The 23,598-nt window shown below is 34.1% G+C and overlaps 1 non-coding gene across 1 annotated transcript; it reads left to right on the top strand.

Moving 5' to 3' along the window:
* The first annotated feature begins 22,851 nt into the window (after positions 1-22,851).
* TRNAS-UGA (transfer RNA serine (anticodon UGA)) lies at positions 22,852-22,933 on the top strand. Its single transcript has one exon. It is a non-coding gene; the product is annotated as a tRNA-Ser (tRNA).
* Positions 22,934-23,598: the final 665 nt, after the last annotated feature.

Raw genomic sequence — 23,598 nt, 5'->3', positions numbered from 1 at the left:
TATTTTATTCAATTGACTAAATTCACGGCAAAATATTCGCGAAAATACGAAAAGAGTACCAATTTTCTGGTGAGTCTGGGCCAGTCTCATCAATCTGTTGACATCGAAGATTTTCATTAATTTCTAGGTTGTTCTTCACGGCGTCGAGAATATCCTGTTAGTCTTTACGTAGGCTGTGCGTTTCTGTCGCATCAATTTGAGGTTCAAGAATATGTTCTCAAAAAAGTCCAATGACCTTCAGAAGTATTCGAAAAAACCGAAATTGTAGAAAAAGTTTTGTATTTTTCCTCAAATTATTTGATAGTTTAAAATAATCAAGACTTCAACATACCGACTTTCCTTCCACATGATGGTGATGCCATATATAAAGTTGCACGTTTCGATGTGCGACCACCATCATCGACATGTTTCTCTTATGGGCGCCACCTCGGATTTCTACTTAATTTTTGAATCGTTTTTTTTTATTATTACAATGATTTATACTGCATGTTAAGATTCAGTACTGCAGTTTGGTGAAAATATCAAAAATCCCGTTTTTGCGAACGCCTTGAAAATAACATATACAATTTGTCATACTATCTACACGAACTTTGCTTAACATGGCCTACGGTTGCAAAATTAACATAAATTTATCAACCATGCGAGTTAATTAAATGAATAAAAACGAGATTTCGCTAAAAATGTATTATAAATCGGATCGAATTGTGCAAGTTGCTCCGGAAACGTACCTACAGCGATATCCCGAAACGGCCAGCCGAAAATTATTTTATATTAATGTACAAGGTGGCTCATTTAAAACAGTCCACCTGAAACATCTTGAAACGAATTTTTTTCTTCGGAAAATCCCGAGACGCGTCAATATTACTTTTAAGGATGGCATTTTTAAATCATAAATTCATAGGTGTGGAGTCGTCCCCCTAAACGTGGTGGCAATCCCTGCAAGAATTTTTAATGGAAAGCATCCCGGTAAAAATCTGAGCCATCCCTACGTGACAAATTTAATATCTAAATTCATGGAAACTGGATTGGTTGCCAACAAAAAAATGAAAGGCGACACACTGTTACCAACGAGGCTGCGTAGATTGCAATTTTGGGACATATTGAACCGGTTCATGCAAATCAAGAAAAGTTTATTTCAACCACCCCAGAATTAGAGGCAACACCAGATATTCCACTTAGTGGTATTCAGAAGTTCTTGAAATAGCATAATTACCATTGCTATAAGATGCATCTCATTCATGAACTCAATGAAGATGATTCAGACCGCCGTATGTAATTTTGTGAAGTGATGAGAGAAACACTTTTTAATCAATCACAATTTTTTATATTCTACTTGCTTTTTTAATGAATGCCCATTCTTTGCGAATGGTTATGTCAAAAGACATGATTCAGATATTGGAGTGATGTGTATCCTAAAATTATGAGAGAAAAACATTCACAATATCCAGAAAAATTGAAGGTATGGGCTGGGATTTTGGGAAAATCGTATTGTTGAACCTTTTTTTATACCTGATAACTTGACGGATGAATTTTACCTTAATCTGTTTCAAGGCTTCATCTACTCTCACATTATGGATATCCGCGAAAACGACGATCAGGTCCCAGAGAATAACATATTTTTTCAACAGAATGACGTTCCACCACACTATACAGTTCCCATACGTAACTTTTGGACCAACATTTTCCCGAACACTGGATTGGTGAAAGAGGTTTCATTGAATGGCCCCCAAGATCTCCCGATTTAACACCACTAAACTTTTTCTTATGAAGGTCATTTAAAAACTGTTGTTTATACAACGATATCTACCTCTTTAGAAAATTTTCGCCACCAAATAGTGATAAAATGTATTGCTAAAAAATGTTTGGGGAGAGGTTGAACAAAGACTTTATTATTGTAAGGAAGTAAATAGGTCGCAATTCGAACACTTAATTAAGTAAAACATTTTTTTTTTCGATTAATTTCATCCACGTCTTAAAATGGCTTTTTACAATATTCAAAACGGAGCAAAGAAATTTCAGAACACTTGTAAAGAGAATTGAAATATTTTTTATTTGATGTGCCACTTGACCCCCCGTGCTATTCGAGATTCTTGAAAGGGTTGCCACCTCATTTAGAGGGATGACTTTACACTTACGAATTTATTATCTAAAAATGTCCCCTTCAAAGTAAAATTGACGTATCTCAGGATTTTTCGAAGAAAAAAAATCCATTCTATACATTTCAGATGAACTGTTTTAAATGAGTCACCTTGTATAAGAATCTAGCCATGTGTGAATTTTCTAATCCTAAGAGACCTGTTTATAGACGAAACGGGAATGAAGTGGAATTTTACAAGCACTGAGTAAAATATTAAAACCCTTCTCAAAAATAATCACCGCAATGAATTGAATTCTTCATTAAATTCAACAGTCATTCAACCTCGATAAGGGTATTAGCGGACGAATTAACGTATCTCATTAGGTAATGTGAAGTCTTGAAAAAACATAAATATCGCTCGTTTAAAATTCATATCACCCAAGTCTGAAATATTTCCCGGTAGAGTCATTTTAAACAATGGAGAAATACGTTGGCCGGCACGTTCACCAGATCTTTCCCCATTAGATTAATATTTATGGGGAACTATGAAAGACCTCATTTATAAATCTGTACCCACCGATGTTAATGAACTGCGAAGGAAGATCATCAGAACTTTAAGGACCAAAATAAGAAGAAGGGATGTTTAGAAAGATAAAGAGACATTTTTCTTTAAGAATGTCAAGTACTTTTTCCGTACTTTTTCGTAACTTTGAAAACCTAGGAAGATTTAAAACTCTAGTTTGCGAATTTTGAGGTTCGAAAAGTAGATAAAAAGCGCTCTCAATGCATTTGGCAGTCTACCGGGTCAGTCAGCAGTCAATTGGATCTGTATGGGCCAATATATCAATGTCTTAGTAATTTTACTAAAAGATAATTTCTGTCGAAATGGAAATATTGACTAGCGCTCTGCCAAGATTCCATTGTTTGTGCACAAATTATCTTTGTTCGAAAAGTTACCAGGAACTTGCATGGAATTGGCATTAAATACAATAAAAGAATAATTGAGCTATGTACATAATAGTCAAGTGGACCCATGTCGAAATGTTGTTCTACATGGGCTATTGCACACGTTGGACAGAAAAAATCTTGTACGAATAAATTCACGGCACTAGGTGGATAAGATAATCAAGGCGAGTTAACACACGTTTACAACTGTGTAATGTGAAATCGTACTTAGTTTTTTTTTAATTAATGTGATATGGACTTTTTGAAAAGAGGAAAAAGTGTAACTGGGTGGTGTAGGCCTCTTTCTACAATATTAATATTACAAAAAAAACTAAAAATCAAGACATTCGCATTTCCAAATGGGAAAATATATGGAAATTCAAAATAACTAAATATTTTACTCAAAAAAACAGCATCCCATATTTCCGGGTTACCTCCAAAAGTTTCTAGGCAGTTTGAGACGTGAGAAGCTCTTCTTTAACTTGATACGAATTATAGCAAATCTTCTACGACATATCTTTTTCTGTTTTTAAAGAAAACTAATGTAATTTTGGCTGTACGAAAAAGTGTAAAGAGGCGTGAAACAATAAACCGCATATTCGTTAATACGTCTCTACTACTTTGAACTAATTTCGCCGAATTTCGCATTTGGGAATTTCTTGAGACGATAAATTCAAATTTATCGACGCCTTTGGTGTATTTTTTAGAGGGCGCCACAGGCGACCATTAGGACTCATTTAAACTTCCTAAAAATCTTTTTTGTGCCACGGTGTACATTTTGGACTAGATAAATCTTTTCTCTCGCCTTTTCTGCTTAAAAAATATGTACCCTATTGAAGTCGCTAGAAGAAATGGTGTCCGAGAAAAAAACATCTAAATCTCATGATGCATACAAATTTATTGTCTATTAATTTTTAAATAATTATTTATGTTTTACTTTTTAGTAGATGTATTGCACATTTACTAGCGAAGACCTTATATCTCGGCTATTATCAACCTTTGGACTAAAGCAAGTTTCGTTAAATCGACTTATTTTAAGTCGACCTATCCACCCCGCGTATTGATATGCCCTTATTCCCGCAATTCGCCTCTAAATGTGTTAAAGCGTGACTAACGTTATCGAAGAGGCTTAAAGGGCGCCCGGCCAATTGATCAACTTTGTGAGCAAGCGAAAACTGCCTAAATTTCGAAGATTGAAAAACTCTGCACCTTGAGCCCAAATACGAAACATTGCCGATGTAAGTAATTTAGATTGTTGTACATTCATGTTTAATAAGGAGGAACGGACTTTTTACGAAATTATTTTTAAAAATTGCCTCGCTAGCTTCATTAGCTGTCACATAAAATTTGGAACACCCAGTACGTATTTTTTCAAGGCCATTAAACAATGTTTTATCGACCATTGCAACTTAATGTCGAGCAAAACAACCCCATTTGACAGTGTCTAATTACCAAAGCTATCTTCTAAATACCCAGACAGCGATATTTAACCCAACGTACGTTCAAATTATAGCTTTGCAATTGTCACAGAACCATTGTATAACAGGAGAAAGTATATTTATAAGAGAAAATAGTTGGGCCCAGTTTATTACTTATTGCCGCCTGCCCACGCTCTTGTAAAATAATGAATTATTTTTGTGTGACGACACTCAGACAATGAAAATATTAAATGTTTTGTCACCAAGGATCGAGACAAGGTAAAAGAAAGCGACCCTGTTTCAAGTCTGCTTACGCCCGGCACTTGAGGCTTCCTCAGAGACCTCTTTTTGCGCCCCCCCTGTATATAGTTATAGTGGAAAAAACGACAACGGAGTGAAGAAAAGACACTCTGACGTCGTTCTACCCAATGGTTTTGACCGCATCCAAGGTAAGAGCAACGTTTTTTAATATACCTGACAGACCCAGAAGGTCTACCGCTGGAGCCATTGTGCATGGCTGCGAGAAAGGCATAATGATGATTTTTGTATGGCGCGGAGGTGTATAACCTTTCTAATATATGGACAATCTGACTCAGTCATTTTGAAGTTACAGAATGTTGCGTAATGTATCAATGAAGAAGGTTACTCAGTAACAATATCCAGACCAACATCGGACCTGTAATCAATACGCCCAACCATCCGTCGTAATAAAACAGTACTATTGGGTAACAGATCTTGGTTACTTCCTGTAAAAGGATTAATGTACTATATTCGTGCATAACATTGTTTAATGAAAAACTTCAAGGTAAAAGGAGAGCTGTATGGTAAAAAAAAAACAAAGGGCGATTACACCGTGCAGTCTCCATGGTTTTTGACCTCGTATAATGCCCAATTAAATTAAAAGTCGGTTTTGTTCGTGGAAAAAGGTGAGATACGCAGAATGATACTGTGCATTTTCAAGTGGTACATGGGTATCGAAATTTATTTTATACATATGTTATATCAGCTGCATAAAGAAAGCACACACGGTGGTATCTGGTGTTAAAGGAACCCGACAGTTCTGTAGGTACGAGGCAGAGTCAATTGAAAACCGTAAAATCTCAAAAAAAATCACACGAGGAATTGGTAGAAATCATATATTACCTTAAGCCGTAGAAGTCCTATCAAAAATCATATCATGGGACAAATGAAGCCGTTCACAAGGTGACAATCCTTACGGAATTTTACGTAGATACCCGTTTTTTTGTGATTTTTTTTTTTTTTTTTTTTTTTTGATAACATGGAAGTAATTTACTTCACAATTCGACGAAATGATTAAAACCGATTCCAATGTAAGTAATGCCTTTAACTTCGAATTGCAATACGTATACAAGTTTTAAGGAGGTTCCATTGTCACGTCCACTTCCTAAAGAATATGATAAAGCCAGTGAAAATTTAAGTTTCCTACTTTTAAAAGTTTATGAACTGTTGGAAATGATTTCCATTGTTTTCTAAGCACAAGTAGAACCGATATTCAAATTCTTTGCGAACTTTTTAAAATGTTTGAGGTGAAATAGCACTACATTCTCGAACAATCCTTTATCGGAGTTGTTCTATTGAGTTTGGTTGGGTTTTAAACACTACAGATTTCATATGACCCCATAGAAGGAAATCAAGTAGTGTCGGATTTGGAAATCTAAGTGGCCATTTAATAGGTTCTCTCTCACCAATTCAGTCCTCCGGATAATGATTGTCCAACCATTTCCTTATTAGACGTGCAGTGGCTCAAAGTGAAAATGATACACCTGTATTGGAAGTCACTATTTATTAATATATTTTCATTAACTTAGCAATAAACTCGGGTAGAAAATTTTTAAAATATCGTGCTGCATCTGTTCTCTAATATCCACAATTAAAAACGAAAAAAATAATTCTTACAAAGAAAGGAAAAACATTTAGTTATATTTGCTTCCAAAACGATTCTCCAAATTAAAATGATACAGGTCAGTTTTCTAATATTAGAATATATGTGAATTGAAAAAAATGTTCAAAAATGCAAAGAATAAATAGTTCTTGTTGACTTTTTTTAATAGTTTTTAGAATTTAGTTCAAAACCAACATGGGAAGACACCACTGTGAGAGAATGCGAGTTAGTAATTAATCATCATAAAAAAGGCAAATTTTTTAGGGCAATCGCCGATAAGTCTTGCAACAACATAACACATCATAGAAAGATTTAAAAGTGAGAGAAGATTAAGAAACAAAATAAGAAAAAAACCATGAAAAATGTTTACTGATGCTGATGAACGGTGGCTGGTCCGATGTGTAAAAACAAATCCCCGAATAAGTGCCTTCAAACTGGCTATAGAAATTGAAAAGCATTTCTACAAGCTACTAAATCCAGAAACCGTAAGAATAGATCATTAGTCTGAAGAACCAAGAGATCAGAGTACAGTTTGTCAAAGAGCATTTGGCTAAAAGAAACGAGTTTTGGAAAAGGGTTTTATTGACAAATGAAAATGAATTCAACCTCTTTGGATCGGATGGATGAGGTTTTGTCTAGAGGGAACCCGGCGAAGCGCTATAGAGCGCAAATTTAAGAGCCTCTGTTGCCAGCCACATAGAGGAGGGGGTGTGATGGTTTGGGTCTCCATGTCCAGTGCTGAGACAGGAAACCTGCAATTCATCGATGGCATTATGGACAGGCACGTTTATTTGGACGTATTACGGTAAAATTTACAACCTAGCGTAGGAAAACTAAACATTTCCAACGACTTTGTGTTCTACCAGTGCAACAATCCGAAGCATAGAGTCCAAATTGTGAAAATATAGCTTTTGTATAACTGTCCTGACGTAATAAAAATTCCACCGCAATCACTCGACGTTAACGTCATAAAAATATTTGGGCGAAATTAAAAGGGGAAATTAGGAAACATGAAATTTTCAATAAAAACCAATTAAAACGCGCTCTTTTCGAAGAATGGGAGAAAATTTCCCCTGATTTCACTAAAAAGTTGGTAGAATCGATCCCAAATCGTCTTCGCGAAATTATCTTAGCTAAGGGTGCTACCGACTAAGTATTAATTCATTACAAAAACGAGTAAAAAAGAAGTGTATCATTTTAATTTTGAGATTCGTGTTGAAAGCAAATAGCACTTAATTTTTTTCCTTCCTTCGTAAGAATTTTCTTTTGTTTTTAATTGAGAATATTATACAACAGATGTAGCACAATGTTTTTAAAATTTTGTACCCTAGTCTGTTATTAAGTAAATGGAAAATGTATTAATAAATAGTGATTTCAATACAGGTCTATCATTTTCACTTTGAGCCACTGTATATCATGAGATCGTGCGCCATATTATTACACGTGCAGCAAATGTTCATTTACAGTAAGGTTTCCATTTACGTCCGCTTAATTTTCCAGTTTGTGAATTATAAGATGCTTTATAGTGGCATATAATATCTCAGCATAATCTTCAGCATTTAAATATCCATCTATGAAAAGATGACCTAATGAATTGCTACCTAGGTCTTCAGATCTGACGTCACTTAATTTCCTTCTGTGCGGCCATTTCAAATCGACGTGGTTTAAAACCCAACCAAACTCAAAAGAATATATCTGATAAAGAATTATTCCAAAAATGTGCGGCTATTTCACCGTGGACATTTAAAAACGTCCGCGAAGACTTTGAATATCGGTTGTACTTGTGTTTAGCAAACAATAGAAATCATTTCCAACAGTTCGTAAGCTTTTAAAACTAGAGAACTTAAATTTTCACTAGTTTTGTCATACTCTTTAGGAAGTGGACGTGGCAATGAAACCCCCTTAGAACTTGCATACATATTGCAATTTGAAATTAAAGACGTTACTTACATTGGAGTCGATTTTGAGCGTTTCATCGAATTGGGAAGAAAATTACTTAAATTTTGTAAAAAGTTTTTCGCAAAGAAGGATGATATCTACGTAGAATTTCGTAAGGATACCCAAAGTGACACAGAAATTGGTGGATGTTAGTTGCAATTTTGGGGGTACGCACCCTGGGACTCCGGGGGTTGAATGTTACAACAATAAAAACCTCAAAAGTTGACCGCTTTTATCTGTAATTTGACGTGTTTTTTCAAATTTTCATATTACCACCAATTAGAATAGCGTTAAATGTTGTTCGTTTTCAAATCGTCCCCCTGTACGCGTTATTGACACACCGTGTATGCTTTGAAACGAAAATGCATGTTTTCTGATAAACCCTGCACCTTACAAAAACGCAATTGTCTAGTTACCGTATTTTTTGCAATAAATATATATTTGCTTAATAAAATAACAAATACGTAGATGTCTAGATGTAATCAAAAAAACTATTCGAATAAAGTGTACTCAGACCCTTGGACAGCATACTTAAAACATGTCCCATTTATTACCCACTATTTATGTAGACTCTCAATAATGACCCTTTCTCCGTATCGTGTAGCTCCAATAAAACCAACATCTCCAAACAATGGTTGCCATTAACTTTGGCAAACAAACACTACACTTAGGCAATTAATCACTCGCGACCTCTAGCAATAATCCAAAGTCGACCCATACATTTGTTACCATTAACCCGCATTAGAAGTCATCCAGAAACCGTTGAATATAAGCACGCCATCGGTCGTCCAAAAAAGCTTTAAATTCAAATCTTCATGCAAATGTCAAAATTGCTTAGATTTATTACAGTCCAAATTACGGCAAAACGTTAGTTCCGATGTGTTAGTTTGTGTTAACCAATAACAATCGGGGTTTCTGCAATTTCTAACTCGACCACCGTATAAGTTTGAATCCCGCTGCATTTTAATAATCGCACTAATTTCTTAGCTGCTCTAACGTATTGACATTAAAACCGTAACGTTCGGTTTTCAGCCAATCTAAATATCACCGTTTTCCCTTGACTCCAAAATCGCGTAAATTATGCCAATTTGATATTATGACATTAGGGTTATTCTCCTAGAATAACTGTGTAGTTTCGGTTTTATACCCGAGGAGAAAAGAAACGAAAAAACGACGGAAAATTAGTCCGAAAGGGGCACGCATCCATAAATTTCGGAAAAAATCAAATGAAAACAGACTGAAAGAGTCGCGAAACGTGTCGCTGAAGAGGCCAAAAAATGTAACTGAACACGTCAATTGATAACAAGCGAACTACAGTTTTCTCACCACTATTAGACTCGGCGGCAGAGAAATGAAAAAATAAACGAGGAAAAGTGTTTTCCGATGTGAAATGTTAAAAAAAAAGCAGTGTACAGCCCGATGTTCGTAATTGGCAGATGTAACCGCCTTTCGGTAAAATACCAGCATAAATGCTAACGAAACTATAAATCCAGTTCAAACCCAGCTTTAGTAACTTTAAAAGTGCTTATTGTGTTTTGAGGACAAATATTATCCAGAGAATGCTTATTCTAGGAACATCGCAACCGTTAATGGACTGCGTGCTAGCTCTTTATCTTAAAATTAAAATTTTTAGCGTTTACTTAGAAGTAGCTGCAATAAAGATTACAAAATGGTAATTAGCAAGCAAATTTGTGTCAATTTTTAACCGTCCCTTACACCGTTTACCCGAAATCTTGTGTCCACTTTGACATCAACATAATCAAATCCACATTTAAGCTATCAACCTATTTCATTCACCTATTATGATAAATACTTGAAAACCCGCTCAGCCACAAAGTCCTACGAGGAGAGTCCCAAAAATCGAAATTTTTCGATGATTCATAATCATTGATGAAACATGGGTCCATCATTTCACACCTGAGGCAAAAGGGGAGGCAAAGTAGTGGAAACGAAGGGTATGGTGTCAGTTTTCGGGGATAATTTTTATTGACTATCTGTCTAAAGGAAAAATAATAAACAGAGAATATTATACAAATTTTTTAAAGCGTTTGAGCGAAGAATTTATGAAAAAGCGTCCGCATTTGGCGAAAAAGAAGGACTTGTTTCATCAAGACAACGCATCAGTCCACATTTCCGTCATCGCAACGGCCCAAATTAATCAACTTGATTTCGAACTTTTTCCTCGCCCACCCGATTCGCCAGATTTAGCCCTCTCAGATAACACCGGTTCAAAAATTAAACCTTTTCCCTGTTGACGGAAATTTTATAGCTGATAAAACTTATCTACAACATGGTGTTTTTAAATTTCTGAACTTTTTTTTGCACATCTCCATTTTCTTCGATAATTGTTTTTTGCTTATTTTTATTTATTTGCTCACAACGTGTTTTAATCAAAATTACTGTGTTGGAATCGTAAGCAAAGTTTTGGTGTTGTAAGTAGTTGGAAAAGGTGTTGTTTAAACAATAAAAACCATTTTTGTTACATATGTGGTGAATGTGTGCAAAAATTCCAGAAAAACTATTACCGAGTACGTTAAGAATATCTATTTGCTATATTCTGGTTTGACGCTGGATAAAAATAATAAATCCTGGACTCCTGATTGTGTTGGTAAGTCGTGCATTGAATACTTGAAATTATGAAAAAGCGGAAAAAGGAGTTTAGAGTTTAAATTTAGAATCCCGACTACTTGGCAAAAAACAAAAAATCATCTAGACATTCGTTATTTTTATAATGTGGACAAAAAAGGTATGAACAGTAGAAATCGAACTAAATGGCCGTATCCAAATACTACACCAGTGCAGCGTCCCATATAACATTCGATTGAAGTTCTAATTCCTTCAGTTCCAGTTACTGAAAATGTATCTAAACATGAAATACAAGAAAACATAGATTTTGCATCAGCAGAGACTGATACTGATTTTGAAAGTTAATCAGACGAAAAACTTCAGCCTTTTTCACAAAATTAATTAGATGATCTAGTAAGAGATCTAAACCTTTCCAAAAAATGATCAGAATTGATGGCATTACGATCAAGAGACAAAACTTACTTGCTCCAGACACGAAAATTACTTTTTATAGAGAACCAAGGAGCGACTTACGCTGTTTTTTTGACCAGGATGACAAAATGGTATTTTGCTTAGATATTGAGAATTTGTTGATGAAAATGGGTGTGACGCAATATGGATCAAGTAAATGGCGTTTGCTTATTGACAGTTCAAAACGCAGCCTTAAATGCATTTTGTTACATAATAGAAACCAACACGCTGGGATACCTATGGCGCACGGTACAAAATTAAAGAGAAATATTGTAACCTTTCATTAATTTTGGAAAAATTGAAGTGTCATGAACATCAAAGGATTATTTCTGTTGATTCGAAAATGGTTAATATTCTTCTTGGTCAGTAAAGTGGGTACATTAAGTTCCCATATTTCGTATGTCTCTGGGATGGCAGACTCAAAGTTGGTGATTGAGTAAGAAGGAATTGGCCTTTGATAGAATGTATGACACCTGGCAAACAAAATACAATTCAAAATCCATTGGTGTCTCGTGACGAAACCATCCTGCCACCATCGCATGTAAAACTGAGTATCACGAAACAGTTTATCAAAAGTCTTGATAAAAACACGAGCAGTTTTTCATAGATTTGCCGAAAATTTCCTCAGCTTATAATGAAAAAATTGAAGTAGGTATTTTCGATGAACCCCCAATTAGACAATTCACGCAAGATACCAACTTCATAGGTCCGATGACTGATACTGAATCAAATGCTTGGAAGGCTTTTGTTTTAGTGATGCGAAATTTTGTGGGTAATAGAAAATCAAATAATTACGTTCAACCAGTAGGTCTATTGCTACAGCTGAAAAATATGGGATGTAGTACGAGTATAAAAATTCACTTTATTCATAGTCATCGTGACAAGTTTTCTCACAACTTAGGTGATCTGAGTGAAGAGCAAAGAGAACGTACGCATCAGGTTTTACGTGTCATTGCGAAGCGTTACCAGGGTTTTTGAGATACGCATATGGTGTCCCACTATATCTGGCCTCTAATGCGTCATTTTTCCAACACTAGACATGACAGAAAGGCTTTAAAACGCAGCTTTTTAGAAGCTAATAATTGATGTTATTTCCACAAAATATTGTTGTTCCTTTTCTTAACTATAATTATCTCTAAATCGAAAACAAGATCTGATAAAAAAATTTCTACTTGCATTTTTGAGAGAAGGAGGGAGGTGGTTTTGGCGGGTAGGCGGGCGACGTAATGGTCGGTCGAATCCCACACTACCTGGCTGCACGTCGAAGCCGGGTGACTTAAGAAGATTCCCACCTCCTCGAAAAAAAAAAAAAAAAAAACTTGCATTTTTTTAATTGAGCATGTCATCAGTAACCGGTAACAGTTCGAACGTTTCAGGCAACAGATATTGTGTAAACCAGTGTAATTTTCTTTTTCCTAACTTGAAAAAGAATTGCTAGTAATGAACACATGAAGTCCGTGATAGATGCCTATTTTGAAACATTCGAAGCTTTTTACTATAAACAAGTTATAGAAGCCACTGAACATAGCTGGGAAAAGTGTGTCAATCTCAAAGGAGACCACGTTGCGAAGTAATGTAACATTCTCCAAAAAATTTTTTCCTTTCAAGAGTTAGGACGAGTACTTCAGGGACCGTCCTCGTATTTTAGGAACTTTTCTAGTTCTAATGGATGTACGTAATTTTACGAAACGTGTCGTAGGACCAACACAGGGAATTCTTATCGCATTAAACGGATCTCCTCCCTTTCAACCGGTACTGTTCACTTGGCCCAGTAGAAGCATGCGGCGTTCCAACTTTTTAGCGTTTTCTCTCCCTGGTGGCTTCTTGAAATTTATTTTCCTTACCAGTGCTTCTACTTCCCCAGGAATTTGAGGTCCGAGTTATTCCTGTTCACTTTCTCTTCAAACGAATTTTCCGATTTGTTCCGCACCGAACCAATCTGAATATTTCTGCTATGCTCGCAATATGTCCCATTACCATTCTCGGCTTCCCTGGAGAATTCCTCTGTTGAATTCAGTTAAAACTTTAATATAATAAACAGGATTCGTACTTTCCCACAGTTTGTGATTTTCCTTCTCGAATAATCTCCGTACTCCGTATTATATCAAATTAGAACCTTGTTTACTCTCACGAACCTGTTACGTTTCTTTAACTAATATAATAAAATATATTTCGTTACTGAGAATGCCTCTTATGCTCGATATATTCCGCTTATAAGTTATGGTTATAGGGTTCTTTTTAATTTTAGGACTAGTTTTATTATGTACATGGCTGAATTATTAGAATAATAATGAATCACGCATACCTTCTAAAAGTTGCGTGAGATTTGGAAAGTAAAAATAAATGAGCCGCCGTTATTGGGCAAATTTCGATATTGCACACTTTATATTGTAGGCGTCGGCATCAATAAAACTGACGCAAGTATTATATCAAATACTCATGTTGCATGATGCCTAATAATTCGTAGTAGATCAAACTTTAAGAGGACATAATTAGCACCGATGCGATGGAACCCACGAGCCACCTCAAGAGTCACTTGCGCAACATCAATAATAATATCAAGATGCTTAGCACCATTCTTGTAAATCATATTGTATCATTAGGAAGCCTTGAACCACGCAACGGTTAGTTAATTTGCTGCGACTTACCAAACAACAATTATTGGATCGTGAATTCCGAGATATTAAAGTAAACAATTGCCTATCGTGATCGGGTGTTTCAGTTGATTGATAATCTAGATGGGTATTGACCTGTGCAGAAAAAATTAGTACCTTGTTTAGATCAAATCGGGATCAATCCAATCACCGGGAAAGGTACATGCTAGGTAATGGGTATTGTTTTGAGGTGAGAAAAAAAATTGTCAGAACTAATTGGGGAATGTTTTAGATAAATTAGGAGTGATAATTGTGTGAAAAAGTCATTCTAATTGATTACGGTGCGATGATATTTGAAGATTCATTAATAATAATGTGTTCATTAATTCTCGGGATTATATATGAAGGTGCACGACTTGTGAATAATTCTTAATTTTATATGTAGCCGAGAATATGAGTGGAATGCAATACGATGTTGCAATTTCCATCGTAAACGAATTTCCTCGTTAAACATCGGCGCTACTTCCCAACGAAAACGATTCGAATTCCATTACGAACATCTGATTTTTTAGGGACGCGGTCAAAGGGCAAAAGTAAAGCGACAGGGAGTCGTTAATCGGATCAAAAAATAAAAGCTATTAAAAATTAAACGCGCTGAATTTCTCCCTGTTTCGATATTGCGAGGGGGATGGCTTCAACAGCTATACGTTGTTTTAGATATTGCTGAAACTGGGGTGAGGCCTACTATTCTATACACACACTACATTAAAAAAAATGGTTATAAGTACGATAAACCTGTCACAATAAAACAAACATCAAGTGTGATAGTAAGAAGTACCACCTTCAGTAGACCCACAGAAGTACACACAAAGTGAATGTCGCTGATGGTATCTTATAAATTTGTGTAATATCTCCGATTTCATAATTGCTTTAACCTTTTGAAGATTGTTCATTACTATTGTTGCCGCTTATTAAAAAATGCTGTAATTAATAAATTGCCCGTTCTAATTTACAACGTCTAAATAAACGTGGTTATAACCTCAGTTTAAAAGTCGATGCTTACTTTTAATTGGTTCTTAAAGGTAAGTTTAAACGCTCGTAAATTTTAATAATTCCTACTAAAAGTCGGCAAAAATGCACATGAAAATGTTTGGCCTATAATAGGCGTGGCCATAGGGGTACACGTAAGATCATTCAACAAAACCTCGTTGGCACTCAGTGGAAATCGATACCAAGCCGTTGCTGCCAGATTTACGCCAATTTCCTCGGGTGTCAAATATTTTTTACGACACCCAGTAGACGGTGCTAACCCTGAATTGGTCGTTACCATTCGGCTTAGTAATTTGACCTCTACGCGGTTTAAAATTGCCAGACCACCGCCAAGAAAGGTTGGCCCGGCCTGTCTGCAGGCCTGACTTAATGTCTGGTTACTTTACTGACCATTCAAAATTCCTGAAATTTTACATATTCTGCAGATAATTTCGATTAACTAAACCAACTTTAGCTTTAATAAGCGATTCTGTCTATGAATAGATTTAATAAAACCATTACTACTGAGAACATAAACAATCAAACTCAAGCCGCTATGACGCAAGTCGACCATAAAAACATGCGGCATTAAAAAAGAACATATTATGACGATATAGGTAGGTTTACTAATTAATATTTTCCTGCCGATGTTTCCTCCTCCAACACATAAGGCGACTTTCAGGGACATAATTCCTTTCTAAAGAAGAAAAAAATGAAAATAAAAACGGACAAACGTAATAGATCATGATCATAAATAATAGTATAAAGCGGTTTTGCCAAAACAATGGCAACGTCCATTATCGATTCCGAGAAGGCAAAGGATCATAATTTATTTTATATGGGTTTTTAGAAAAAAATATATTTGGAGATTCATTTTTGCCTTGACCATTGTTTAGGAACCAAAAATTCATCAAATATGTTTAACGAAAAAACATCAATAATGATAATTTTTCAGAAGAAATGTGCATACTAAACACGATTACATAGTACTTGAATCATAATTTAATTGTACAAATAAAAACAGATAGTATGTTTTTTATATGTGTGAAACCCGCACTTAAGAATGTAACCATTGGTGCTGCACTGCAGAGGCCTACTTGAGCTTTGTGGCGACCTCTCACCGCGGATAGTCGTAGTTTGTAGCTTTACGTTCAAAGAAATGAATGAGATCTGTTTTACCATTGTAAAAATAATGCAACTTCGTAATGTATCCCCTACCGGCTAGAGGGCGCTTGACACCCCTTACTTCGGCCTCAGAATTAGAAATAATAGGAGTGCTTAGGGTCAGTACAGCTATTCCTCCAATTCGAGGTCAAGGCGGGGGAGGCCACACTATTGCATCTAATTATTACTGTGTTTATATGTATTGTTGTTTTATGTGTAAATACTCATAATGTATCACTTACGTCATTAAGACCCAGTTGTATAAAAGTTGATTTGGCCAAATAAAAACTGGTACCTTCCTGACTCATTCCCGTATTTTGAAAATACAGGATGTTTTTAAAATACGTGAATTTTTTAGAAGTAACTGTAAATATGTACCTATTGAAAATTTTAATTTTTACAGCAAAAGCATATTTTCGGAGCTAACGAGACAAATTAGAACTTTTTAAATTGGACACCTCACATGTATGATTCCATATATCTATCTTTAATTTTCTGAAAAAATACATAACATTTTCTTCCATAAGAAGCAATATATTAGCAAAAATATATTACTCGTTAGATTTGAAAACAGTAATCTCTAACGCACTAGTTCTCATATGAAAGAAAAAAGATATCTATTTTCCAGAAACTATTTAAAATAAATAATTTCGAAGATCCTTTCACTATGCATGAAAAAATACTCACCTTGTATACCACTACTTCTGAAAATATTTATTTTTATAAAATTAAACGTAGGTCCTTGAAATGGATGTAAAAAAGTGCTTTGAATGTAAAAAAATGACTTTCATTGACAATAATGTATTGCATAATATAACGATCAAAACTGAAATCACGGCAGTCATATGAATTTGCAATTTAAAGATTCCACAAACACCACCTCAAATATTGAATCACTTATCTGAAGCATTAAGCACATACGTATAGTATAAACCACCAAAGTACGTGCAAAGTATTCTATTTTTAATTTTAAATTGTTGATGTTAGTTTCACATAATTATCTTTTTAACTGTCTACAAAGTTTTTACTGGACATCCACATTAAGCAAAGCAATGTCGCATTGGTAGTGGATTTTCTGTAAGATTTATGAAATATCAAAACTTCTACCCATCGAAATACTATCAAACAACAATGGATAAAATTATTTTAGGCCTAAAGTGGTTCTAGATTTTTAAATATTTGCCTAATTAAAATTATACGAGTGTCTATGCCTGTATGTAGTAAAATTCAACTGGTACTATAAAGGAATATACTCGTTTCAATACAAGTTGCCACTTAATTGGTATCAACCTTGGCCATTGTTGCTAAAATTGGTTTGTTGTGACATACTGAGGAATTCTGATAAATATTCAAGGAAAGAAGGTTGACTAGGTTTTGGTGGAACTGGAGAAAATCAAATATGTACTACGCTGGTCGGTTTTTCGCCATTTTGACGGCAGAAATATTCTGTGTAAATTGATAATTAGTGTTTTATAAGTAAATCCGTCTGATGATTGTGCTATGAGACACTGAAAACCACTGAATCCTAATACTCTATAATAGTCTTGATAATCGTACACCATCAAATTCCTATATCAGTATAATAGTAAATAGTAGGTTAGAATACTATAAAGTAGAACGTAAAATTAAAAAAAAAAAAACGACAAAAAAGGGAGTTTTGCTTTTATAAATGAGACATATACTTAAACTCCTACCTATAAACATTATTATCAGATGTAAGTGCCACTCAAATGTTTATAAAATTGCCCACCATCAACAATGAACTAATTGTTGTTTGAAAAGTAACAATTCATGTTAATACTTAGATAACGACAAAATTGCTTAATAATTATCGTTTGCAGTGTTAAAGGACAGCCAGGGATTTGGTCATACCATTTTGCGTAAAACGCATCGCATTAAAAATGTTGTTCTCTTTTTTTATGACTAAATAGATAAATTACAACCTTTGTTTTTAAGCATTAGTTTTAATGCTTCTTTTCGGTGCTAATCCATATCTCTAAACAACTTCGATTAGATTTTTAAAACTAGCACTTAATTTAATTGTTTTGTCAAATTTCGCAACAACAATATAACAATAAAAAAGAAATTGCCGACCTAGAAAGCCGAAAATTGTTAATTTGGTTTAATGAATGAATATTAATAACAATTCTATCTGGAGTGGGTACAGTGACCTAAATAGGTTTAATTTTATGTTTTGAGTGATCATTTTTGTGATTCACTACAGCTATTTTAATTGTTAAACCAATTAAGTGGAGTTACTATACATTGCTTCTCAGGTAATAAATTGAAAATGGGTACACTAATGAAATCATCGCAAAATTGTAAAGACCAAACGAGGCACCGAGGAACTTTACTTAAACACAGGCTTAAACGAAGGCAGAATTCTAATAAACTAAAATATTCTTTTCCTCACAGCTCAATAAACTTTTACAACTTTTTCTTCTTTAGACTCCTCAGCAAAATCAAATAAGTTTATTATCATGATATAAAATTACTTCCCTACTTTTACGACACTTCATGTTTTTTCTTGGAGTTCGTCAGTAGAGAAAACAAAATGCTGCTGTATGGATGTTTTTAACCGAGGTCTTAAAGCTTGTTTTAGATCATTTTCTCAAAACCCCCGACGAGAGTAGACATTACAAACGGAGAAAACAATCTCGACATCAAATGCTAACATGTGTGTTAGAAAAAAAGGATAATAAACTCTGTGCAATAAGCTACAACTACGACTGTACCCCAAAGCAAAACAAGTTGGGCTGATGAAGTTTTAGGGACGAAAATACTAAATAGAAAATAGTAATACTGTGGTTGTTTTTTTGTTATAATTTACTACAACTTAAATTTGACTTCTAGGGTCATACATTCTTGGACCTCCAAGATCCACCGAGGAAACCACTTTCAGCAGAAATTATTAATGATTCAGCTCATAGCCGATCAAAAAGTTAAACATCCGGTGAAACTTAATTGGGTTTCAGCACAATGATAATATACTGAGCTGAAGTGCTCACAAACATAATTGTGACTTCTTTAAAGGGGAAACACGACGAATGCATTATCTGGGTACTTACATATGTGTGTACTAACCACAAGGATGAGATAAAAAGTCAGCGACCTCTTTATTATAAATATTGAACTAAGCTGCAAAATCAGGAACAGGAACTTACTTATATTTGTAAACTTAAGTCATAATTTTATTAGGGTTTTAACATTTAACTAGGTATACAGTGTGTCCATTTAACAGCTCCTCGAATTCCCATGAGTTTATTTGTATTTAAGAAAAAAATCAATTATGGAGATGTATATGAGGCTAATGAAGGTAAATTTAGAAATTTGTAACAACACTACAAGGTTTTAAAAAAAGGTATCATTTTTTTAAATGGAAGCACCTACAGTTTTTTCATGTGATAAAATCCTCTCTGGATCCTGTGTTAGTGCCTAATTTTTTTTTACCCTGAGATGCAACAATCCAATGTTACGACGTTTTAAAAAAAATTTTGCCATTTACAGTGCTTCATAAAAAAAAATTACATGGCCATTAGCTTAGTTTTGTTAGATTTTGATAATTATAGAATGGAACCTGATATAAGATCACCTTAACAGGCACAAATACTCATTTAGCCACAAATACAAACAGGATGTTCACAATAACAACTTTAATTATCACCTTTGCAATTTCGATTTGCTTCATTTTAGTATAAAACAATATATTTATATTTATTGTAAATATTAATTAAATCATTAATAATTTCACAAAAACCTGCATTCACGGCTAAGTACCTTAATGTTAATCATGCGTTTCCATGTTTTTGATGTTTTTTGTTTTAAGTTGTGACAGATCATTGTCCTCTTGACTAACCTAATTTTTTTAAAACTTTTCACCTAAGTAGAGGTTACCCATAGCTTAAAGAAACCTTTACAACTGAATCGAAATAAAAGAAAAATAAGCAACAGTCAGTTTTACCCTCGGTTTTATCGTTAACTGCTCTAAAGTCTACAAGAAACGATGCGACTGATTTTATGGAAAAATATAGACAAACTTACAATATTTAATTTAAAGGGCAAACGATTAGGGAACTCGAATAAGCCTGTAATATTTTCATTTTGTGCCATTTTTAACGAAAGAAATTTGTCAACGTATTATTAAACAGCGATATGCACACACTTACCTCTTATTAACTCTTAATTTATGCGAGGCATAATTAATAGATATTGTTTGTGACACTTAACTACATAACTACTAATAATTACCTACTGTTCTCCCTATTTAATTACTAATCAGAGTTAATGAAAGTTGGTTTTAACTACTTACATACTATGTAACTGCTGAGATACGTGCCTACTTACTTTTGGACAAGTAATGATGAATCGACTGGAGACTGAACAAGCGATCATAAACCCAATTAATGTTTATTTGTAATGATAGCTGTTCTCTTTAGCTTAATCGCGTAAAGTCTCTACCCCAGCGCTCTATTACTTATCTTTGTCTCAACTCAAGTATTAATTTTACCTCCTGGTAATGATAACTTGACAAAGAAGGTATTAATCCTATTAAATAAAATTTCACTTTTTTAATGACAAACCTCACTTAACCTTGAAGTTAAACTGAGGGTTAAACTTGACATTAATAAGTCAAAGAATCGATAAAGTAATATGGAGAGTAATCCATAATACATACTCTCTTTGTTATCTTGAAAAATTAACACGTGGTGATGGTCAACTGAGACATTGTTTACTTGAGTTTCCCAATCCGGTAAGGTCATTACATTTGAGACTTTTAATAGCCCTGCTTTGTAGCCAAGGTTGATGCAGGCTGTTGTATTAAACCAGGTGAATTACCTGTATGATGAGTGACTTATTTTTCCCTTTGAAACTTCAATAAGGTAAATAATGAAAATTGCTGAGATAGTTCATTTGGGGATAGCAGAGAGTTTTAAAAATATGGACTAAAATTTTCTGTACCTATTGTCGTGACTGAAATAAATTAAAATGTAATATTTAATTTTATATTGTATATGTTTAAGTATCTTATGTAAAAGCATAGATTTACCTATCTAATGAAAGTTACTATATATTACTGCTACTTCACTACTAAGTAGCCAAAACTGGATGTGTTAAATGTAACATAACAGATACTATACTTCGTTTAATAATATTCTAAGCCCCTCATAAAACAGAAGACAGCCCTAGAACTTTGAGTTCCACACTCCTCCGTGGGCTCAGCAAAACATTGACTCTATGGGTAGCGTAAATGTTATGGTAATACTAGAAACTAAAAAGATAAGGGTTTACCATTGTTGAGGAGAAATACTTAAAGATACTTGTTAGTTATAAGAGTACCTATCTATGCCTCAGTTGATCTGTAAGTTGGGATTTCAGTGTTTTAGTTAGAATAGCTTAAATTATAGTATTGAGAAAAGTTATTGTTGCAGAAACTAAATATAAGATAAATAGGCCCAGAACACTAGCATTTCTCATTTAAAGCCTTTCTGATTTCTGGACCCCCTCTAAAGGATTTGTCAACAAACATGGCTGACAAATGTAACCCTTGCATTGACCTACCCCATGAAGGGATTGCGTTTTGGGGTCATTTCTCAAAACGCAAAACCATATCAATTATTCTAAATAAAAATATATTAAAACTTCAATATTAAGAAGTTTCTTTAATGATATTTCCCTATATAAAAATATATTTCTGGAAAAAATCTTACCTACGTCTTGGTTGGCAAGAGGGACGTAATCCGTAGAGAATATATGCCAATGTCCAGAATTAAAGGAATGATCGAGTGCAGGATAAAATCATCAGCACAAATTCACTCGCGGAGCACTAAATTTTCGTTTCGTTTACCCGAACTTAACAATAATAATTTACAAATTGATAAACATTTCCGAAACCGACAGCTCTTTAAGAGTTCCGTCAGTTAGTTTACATTTACGTCAAAGTTGACAATTAGGCTTTTGCCATCTATTGGTGAGTTGTCAAACTGCAACTTAAAGCTCACAGTAAACCAGATTACTGTAGATATTACAGAGCGAATGAAAAAAGAAAAATTTACTTCCGCCATTATATCAAGAGTACCATTTAAATTAGAATAATCGAAATAATTTTAATTACTTTTATGATATTATCATACTATAAGTTACATGTTTACTCCATTAAGTTGCATTCATTTGTAATAACCGAATAATCATAAAATTTAAATTATTTATATTTGTTGGCGCCATCTTGCACATTACTAGTGAACTCACAAGCTTGTCATCAATAATAACCTGGTGAAGTAGACCAATCCTATTTTCGCAGTAAATATTAGATGGCACCACTCTAAATAAAGAATAGTTTTTCAGCTTAGTTTGATTAAAGTGTATGTAACCATTTGACATAACTTAAGACAGTTATTACTGTGTGAATATCCAATTAAGTAAATTATTTAATGTTCCTCTCAAAAATTATGTATATATATTTTTTATTAATGCGAGTATACCTGATTGTAGTGTACATGAAAAGGCCTTTATTATTTTTTGGTTGAAATAGGTGGTTGAAAAAAGAATTCAATATGCCAATTCTACAACAAATCAATTCTAGTATGTCTAAAAACTTTGACAAATTTATATTTTATTAACTTTGAAAAGCACAATTGATCGTAATATTGATGCATGTGTAGTAAAAAGTATGAACCTTTTTTTAACTATGTACATCTGTTTGTACTATTCGTGTACTATTTCTATGGTGTTATGAAAACTCCCTAACGAGCTGCGGTGTCCGAGTGGTTAAGGAGATGGACTTGAAATCCATTGGGCTCTGCCCGCACAGGTTCGAATCCTGTCCGCAGCGCGTTTTTTTTAATATTTGTCCTTTTTATTTTCTCACCCAAGGTGTTTTAATTGAGATTATTTTTATAATTAAAAAACAAATATGTTTTTTGTGCTGTTTATGATAATATTTTGAAATTATTTGTTTCGCAACAATAGGATAGGATGTCATTAAAAAAAATGTAGGTATGAAATTTTGGATAAATCATAGTAATGAATTATTAACACCGGAAAATTCTCTTACATATTTATAACTAGTGAATTGTGATAATTAACTAAGCAATGTGGGAAACATTTCCCAATTGCAATAAAGCAATATGCACAGTAGTCAAAGCAGTACTTACGCGTAAGAAGAGGAATTACTTAAATAAAGTTACGGACGTCGCTTAACCTTCGTCGACGTTCTTAGATGGCACGCGCCAAATCGACCTATGCCGTTCAATCGATTTTTCAGTTCAGTTATATTTGGAATGAATTGACTCAAAATTACGTTGGAAAATCTATTGTGTTTACATATAGAAATAAATAGTAGATGTAACTGAAATAAAACAAGTTACAGAAATAAATATATTGAAATCTTAAAGATGTGATACTCAAACTTTCCCTGACTACCGTTTATTGAGTTTAATGTTATTATTTTTCCAGTCTTTATATTCCATCAATAGGAACGAAAATATTAATATTAAT

The sequence above is a fragment of the Euwallacea fornicatus genome, chromosome 28, assembly GCF_040115645.1.
Source record: "Euwallacea fornicatus isolate EFF26 chromosome 28, ASM4011564v1, whole genome shotgun sequence".
NCBI classification, from domain to species: Eukaryota; Metazoa; Arthropoda; class Insecta; order Coleoptera; family Curculionidae; genus Euwallacea; species Euwallacea fornicatus.
This window is presented reverse-complemented; position numbering and strand designations above follow the sequence as displayed.